Source organism: Silene latifolia, chromosome Y (assembly GCF_048544455.1).
Source record: "Silene latifolia isolate original U9 population chromosome Y, ASM4854445v1, whole genome shotgun sequence".
NCBI lineage: Eukaryota > Viridiplantae > Streptophyta > Magnoliopsida > Caryophyllales > Caryophyllaceae > Silene > Silene latifolia.
In genome coordinates, this window is record NC_133538.1 from 28,916,821 (window position 1) to 28,924,685 (window position 7,865).

Here is a 7,865-nt window from a genome sequence, read left to right on the forward strand (position 1 = left end):
GCCCATTGTGATTAGGTTTTAGGAATAAAGTTACGTAAGAACTTCTATATAACGTAACCCTATGTTTCAGAATAGGCATCAAGTCATTAGGGGATTCATTCATTAGTTTTAGAGTATTTTTCTGTCAATAAAGTTTTCTTTTGCATCGGGTTTGATCTTTTCTTTTCAGTTCTTCTTTACGGTATTCTCTATTCCTTTGTTCAATTTCATTGCTTTGATTCTTCCGTAGTTTAGAATTGCTAGTTTGGATTTCCCAAAGCCGAATTCTTGTTTTATGTTTGTTAATTATTTGGTTAGTTTAATTATGAATTCAATTGCTTCAGTTGTTAATTTTATTGTTGATATTATCCTCAATATGAGCAGCTAAACACCCTTTGCTAAGATGTGAGGGGAGCTATGGCGTAGATGGCACTAGAATAGGTGACCCTCGGATTAGGGCTTGGTCGACCGACTGGCTTATCTGGTCGGTCGATTGAGTCGGTTGGTCGATCGACTGGGGTAGCTGGTCGATCGACCACCTTCGTGTCTGATTTGCTTCGTTTGACTCGTTAAGTGCAATATCTATCAATGAGACCTAGCAGAGACTTGTTAGATGCTTAGTTTTGACCAACCCGTAGATCGAAAGATAGGGAAGGACTTAAATTAACGAATTAAGACGGCTAAGTTGCTGAGATCGTAAGATAAAGTAATTTAGTCATTAGGATCACTAGTCAAGAACGAAAGTTAGTATTAGTGACACCTAGGGACTAATAGCATAGACCGAGAGGGGCTATTAGTTGACTTCAACCGAAAGGACTTGTCGTACCCATCACCCACGACTGTATTTGGAGACTTTCCTAGACTTATGTGCCATCGTAGCTATAGTGACCTGATCATCCTAGCTCCTTTCTATTATTTGTTTACATCATCTTATTTATTTCATTTGCATTTAGACTTAGACAAAATCGAAACCCCCTCAAATTGTTACCTTTAGACTAAAAATGAAAGCAACTATAATCTCCCTACCTCCTTGCGGATCGACCCTTACTACCGCTTGCTAGTTGTAGTTCGGAATTTATAAATATTATTTTTGGTGCACACAACGAGAGGCATCAAATTTTGGTGCCGTTGCCGGGGAGGCAATTGTTTAAAATTTTTAGTTGTTTCTATTTTTAGTCTTTCTATTAGTTTAAGGGACATCTGTTCCTTATACTATTCTCATATTCTACTTGTAGTTTCTTCTTATGCGCAGGTCACAGGGTGGTGAATTACTACCGTTCAATCTTGAGATTGGGAAGACTTTGCGTGAGTTGAGACGATCATCTAGAGTATTGCCGACAGAGGAAGAGCTGAGTACTCTGTCTAGTTACTACGAGAACGAGCTTTTTGAGGAGGATCCACCTTCGTCACCTATTTCTACTTCTTCAGCTGAGACCATCACATCTCCAGACATGGCTGAAAAAGCGAGTATAGCCAGTCACTCTGAGCCGACAGCTGAGAATCTCTATAAGGGATTCGCATTACCAGGGACGGACAAAAAATTCCAGCCGAAACCGTCCTATATCAACTTGGTTGAGAGAAACCAATTTGGGGGAGCTGCAAATGAAGATGCAGCTAAGCATATGAAGACATTCATTGATTATTGCGGTTCCATACCCCCACCAACCGGTGTGACCCAGGACCAGGTGAAGGAGACCATGTTCATATTCTCTCTTCGTGATGCTGCAAGGGAGTGGTACAGAGACCTGGATCGAGCTGCTAACGGGATCACTGATTGGAAGTCGCTGGCCCTGGCATTCTACAAGAAATATTTCTCTGCCTCGAAGACAAATGCCATTAGAGCTCAGATCACGAGCTTTAAACAGGGTCCTGATGAGAATTTTCATGAGGCATGGGCCCGTTTCAAGAAGCTAGTGCGAACTATTCCGCACCATGGGTTTGAGAAGTGAAGCCTATGCAATCAATTTTATAATGGGCTTTATGACGATCAGAGGGCTATCCTGGATGCGGCAGCTAATGGCAGATTCCAGGAAAATGTTGGAGAGACTAAGGGGTGGAAAATTATTGATGATTTGGCCACCCATAAAGCTGAGTATGGAAATTCCAGGGGTAATCAAAGGAGAAGTGCTGAATCCCCTTCTGTAACTGCATTAGAGGCTCTTACGACGAGATTTGATAAGTATGAGTTGGGAGGAGCTTCAAAAAGAGGGATCTATCATATGAATGCTGTTTCAGACGGTCCTTTCGTCTGCAAGAGATGTGGAAGAGAAGGACATGTTTCAGACAACTGTAGCATTTCCTATGAGTCTTGTGCTGCTTATCAACATTATAGGCAGACAAACACTTATTTTGAGCCGAATGTCCTGTGGGATTTATCTGTATGCATCCCTTTATATTTAAGGATTAAAACGAATTATAAAGTGATGATAACTAGTCATAAAATAAATTGCATAAACAAAATCGTAAAGGATTAAGAAATAACCTTCGGTCCTAGCTTTTATGGCCTATGAACAATATCGCAATGATATTCTCCTATCAGTTGCACCCAAGATGCTCCGAGAAATGCCCCTCAAATTGCTAGAATGAGATCCCCAATTTTCTGTAAATATTAGGGTTTTTTTTTGTGTGATTTTCTGATGAGAGGGAGAGATTAGGTTAAAAGAGAATTAGGGTTAGAAAATGATCTCCCTTTCTCCTCTTATGGAAACCGAAAATGGGAGTTGAATAAGGGAGATATTCTCTACCCTAATTTGGCCCATGTAACCGGAATAAGGAGTATAATCTCCTTATTTTTGGTTATTCCAAAAATGTATAAAATGTGTTAAATTGTCATCTAGTGAGGATCGAACCCATGACCTCTTGGTTTGTGTACCCTCACTATTACCACTATGACACATTCAACTTGTTGATATTAAATATAACCGATTACATTTAATTACGAATTAACAGATTAATTCGTCCAAGCTAACATTACATACATTTAGTTAAATATAACTTATTATATTCAATTTACGAATTGACAGTTAATTTGTCTCAACTAATATTATTTAATCTTCATTAAATAATTGTCTCATCAACACATTGACTAACTGTTTAGTCATATTAGGCATCAATGTTATCATATTTCTATAACCAAATCTCTCAAACACATCCTATAGGTGTGACTTTTAGGGACCAGTTGATCACCGCCATCTGTATGATAATAACGTCAAACTTTCTAGCAAGCCAACCGTTATTAGGTAAACGTTAATCAACTGATTAAATATACGAAGTATACCCTTGTGAACCTGTACGAGATTTACAAATATTATCACACTAATTTGTGGAGGACACAAGCTCCAACAAACTCCCACTTGTCCTCACAAGTGTATGTGCGATAACCGATTCTCATATCCTAAAATTTCTCCCACTCAATGTAAAACAATTTGCAAATCCGTATTCACAAAGGTCGTATTTTACAAGCAATCAATATCAAGAGTGGTTTCCCCGACTAGAGAGTAACTTAACTGATAAACGAATCAACATTCGAGCATGGCCATGCATTTCAGTTACAACTCCTCGAGTGGCCCTGAGAAATAACTATACCTGATAAAGGTTGGATATTTTCCTCAACTCGAGTCCTGCAGATGTAAGCACAGTATGAAATGACCCAGAAAAAATCTACTTAGCCTCCATTTACGACAGACCGTGAGAAAGAAACCAAAGTCACCCAAAAACTGCCTTAATCTCAAGAGACAGTCGATAGTCAAAAGAATCGACTCTAGGAACACAATGGATGTCCTATCCACGACCTGGCACCGAATGTTTTTAAACATTTAGGACTCCATTACGTTGTCACAAAAAGTTGTCCTACGAGGTATCGTTATAATCCCGCATCTGTGATCGATCAGTCAATCGTTTGACTTATGGCTCGTTTAACCCACCATCAATCGACTGCACAATTGAATAGCCGGAGTTATCAGCTCACATTGGGGATTACGGACCAAAACAAATATAATGTAATTCAGTTCACTTTGTGGCGTTCAATGTTGTCAGTACAATCCACATGAAAAACAAAATATTATAAAAACGATGAAGTTATAAATAGTTTATGAAAAAGATAACGTATCGAATTCATAATCAACTACTATAACTCAGGTACACATTTAATTCTCATGGAAATAACGTGCCCTCCATGCTTATCATATTTCAATGGCTCGAGTAGAATCGCTACAACTTCCCGTTTGGAACTATTCCAAATGACCGACACCATTAAGAGTAAGAACGAATCTAGACTGAGATTTCTAATCATCTCGATCCGTTTGGAAGCTAGCATCTGCGTAACCGATTGCGCATAGCTTAGTATCTCCTCCATAAGTCAATACCCAATCCTTAGTCCTCCGTAGGTACTTGAAGATGTTTTTAACAGCTATCCAGTGTGTTTCACCTGGAGTCTTTTGGTACCAACTCGTCATACTCAATGCATATGCCACGTCTGGATGTGTGCATATCATGACATACATGATCGATCCTATTGCAGATGCATAAGGAACACTACTCATGCGCTCAATCCCTTCAGGCGTCGTGGGTGACTGAGACTTGCTCAACTGCATCCCAGTCGTCATTGGAAGGTTCCCCTTCTTGGAGTTGGACATGCTGAACTTTTCAAGAATCTTATCCAAATAAGACTCCTGACAAAGTGATAACGTCCGTCGTGATCTATCTCGGTAGATACGGATTCCCAAAATGCGCTATGCCTCACCCAGATCTTTCATCTGGAAATGGTTCTTCAACCATTCTTTAACCGAAGATAGGAGAGGAATGTCATTCCCAATCAAGAGTATGTCATCGACATACAATATCAAGAAAACAATATTGCTCCCACTCGACTTGATATATAAGCATGGTTCTTCGATCGATCGAGTGAAACCATACTCTTTTATCACGTGGTCGAAACGATGATTCCAACTCCGAGAAGCTTGCTTAAGTCCATAAATGGAACGCTTAAGCTTGCATACTTTCTTAGGATGTTCAGGATCTATGAAACCTTCGGGTTGCACCATGTACAACTCTTCCTCCAAATAACCGTTTAAGAAGGCGGTTTTCACATCCATTTGCCAAATTTCATAATCATGAAATGCGGCTATCGCTAAGATTATCCGAATGGAACGTAGCATGACTACAGGTGCAAAAATCTCATCATAATGCAGTCCGTGCACTTGAGCGAAACCTTTTGCCACAAGTCGTGTCTTATAGGTATCTGGTTGCGCGTCTACAGAACGCTTTTTCTTGTAAAGCCATTTTCACTGTAGAGGTTTTACCTTATTAGGTAAATCAACTAGATCCCATACGTTATTCTCATACATGGAGTCCATCTCGGATTGCATTGCTTCGAGCCATAGCTTTGAGTCGGAACAGGTCATAGCACCTTTATAAGTGACGAGTTCATTACTCTCTAGGAGTAAAATGTCATTCTCCTCGACCATACCAATGTATCTGTCCGGAGGATGAGAGACTCTACCCGACCTCCTAGGTTCCTCAGGAATATTAACCGTATCATCAGTTGGAGGAACAACTTCCTCCATCCGTTCCTCGGTTGTTGGTTCTGGAATCTCCGACAGCTCGAAGGTTCTATTACTTGTCTTGTTCTCGAGAAATTCTTTCTCTAAGAACGTCGCTAGCCACAACAAAAACTCGATGTTCGGTAGGCGAATAGAAGTAATGACCAAATGTTCCTTTTGGATAACCTATAAAGTATGTCTTGACCGATCGCGGGCCGAGCTTATCCTCGTGTCTCCACTTGACATAAGCCTCGCAGCCCCAAACCCGAATAAAGGAAAAGTTAGGGACCGTTCCCTTCCACATTTCATATGGAGTCTTGTCGACAGCTTTAGACGGACTTCGGTTAAGTATAAGAGCAGCTGCCAAAAGAGCATAACCCCATAATGAATCAGGCACTACCATGTGACTCATTATGGATCGAACCATATCAAGTAAGGTTCGATTTCTCCGTTCGGACACACCATTTAATTGAGGTGTTCCAGGTGGAGTTAACTGTAGAACGATTCCAAAGTCTTGAAGGTGTTGATCAAACTCATTTGAAAGATATTCGCCACCCCGATCTGAACGAAGTGCTTTAACCTTTCTACCCAGTTGGTTACGTACCCTGTTCTGGTATTCCTTGAATTTCTCAAAGGACTCACTTTTATGCTTCATTAAGTAGACATATCCGTATCTACTTATATCGTCCGTGAAAGTGATAAAATATCTATAGCCATCTCTAGCGGTAATTGACATAGGTCCACAAACATCAGTATGTATGAGTCCTAATAGGTCACTAGCGCGCATTCCAACACCTTTGAAGGAAATTCGAGTCATTTTGCCAATGAGACATGATTCACACGTGCCATATGTAGAAAATTCGAATGCGGGAATAGTCCCATTATCGACGAGTTTCTTCACGCGTTTCTCATTTATGTGTCCCATTCGACAATGCCATAGATAGGTTTGATCTTTGTCACCAACCTTTAATTTCTTATTATTCATGTGTAATTCTTCTGTGGTTTGATCTAAGATGTAAATTCCATTCATGGAAACTGCTTTGCCATAAATCATTTCATAAAAAGAAAATACAGCTATTACCCTTTATTGAAAATGCAAAACCGTCTTTAGCAAGTACGGAAACTGAAATAATGTTCTTAGACAAACTGGGTACATAGTAACAGTTATATAAAAATAACTCAAAACCACTAGGGAGTTGGATTACGTATGTTCCCTTCGAGACAGCAGCAACTCGTGCTCCATTCCCGACTCGCAGGTCCACATCACCCTTTTCGAGAGGCATGATGTTCTTTAGGTCCTGCAAATAATTACACAGATGAGAACCACAACCAGTATCAAGTACCCAAGTTTCGAAACTTGCATGGTTTATCTCAATCATATGAATATAAGATGACATACCAACAGGAACGACGCGACCTGCTTTTATGTCCTCACGGTACACGGGACAGTTCCTCCTCCAATGTCCAGTCTTGTGACAATGGTGGCACTCAATGTCACCGCCCTTGCTCTTTGTCTTGCCCTGTGAGCCACTAGTCTCACCAGGCCCACTCTTACCGTTTCCTGACTTCTTGAATTTTGGCTTACCTACAGCTAGGTCGCCATGAGCCTTGCCCTTACCTTTACCCTTGCTATAAATCGTGAGAACATTCTGCTTCATGCTCCCACTCAATTTCATATCCTTCTCGGTCTGTACGAGAAGGGAGTGTAGCTCATGAGGACTCTTTTTCAAGTCATTCATGTAATAGTTCGCCCTGAAAAGGGCTAAACCATCGTGAAGAGAATGAAGCATTCGGTCAATGACAATGCTCTCACTGATTTTACAATTCAGTGCCTCCAGCTTCTCGACATTCTCAATCATGTGAAGAATGTGTGGGCTAACCGGTTGGCCCTTCTAGAGTTTCGCATCAAAGAAGCGACATGTATGCTCATATGTAACGATTCTCGGTGCTTTTGAGAACTCGTTAGTGAGCGTAGTGAAAATCTTGTTTGCATTTTGGGCAATGAAGCGTCTCTGCAAATTGGTTTCCATTGCAAAGATGAGTACGTTCTTTATCGCACCCGCTTCCATAACGAAATCACTGTAAGCGAGTGACTCGTTGACTCCTGCATTGGGGCCTGGGTTGACCGGTATTGGCTCAGTTAAGTACCTGAGCTTACCGTCAGCAATGGCAGCATTCCGTAGCGCTACCTCCCAGTCCGCAAAGTTGGACCCGTCATTTTTCAGACGTGAAACTGATTTATGTTGTCCATAAAAACTTTCAGCCAGGACACGCGATCAAGTGTGGCACTTGGCATTGGGATTTCGTTATTTCCAGCCATTTGTTGTAACAGTAAAATTAACGTGT

At 40.8% G+C, this 7,865-nt stretch overlaps 1 non-coding gene across 1 annotated transcript; it reads right to left on the minus strand.

The window, feature by feature from the left end:
* Positions 1-1,811: 1,811 nt before the first annotated feature.
* On the minus strand, positions 1,812-1,918 carry LOC141636520 (small nucleolar RNA R71). The gene has a single exon (XR_012541126.1). It is a non-coding gene; the product is annotated as a small nucleolar RNA R71 (small nucleolar RNA).
* Positions 1,919-7,865: the final 5,947 nt, after the last annotated feature.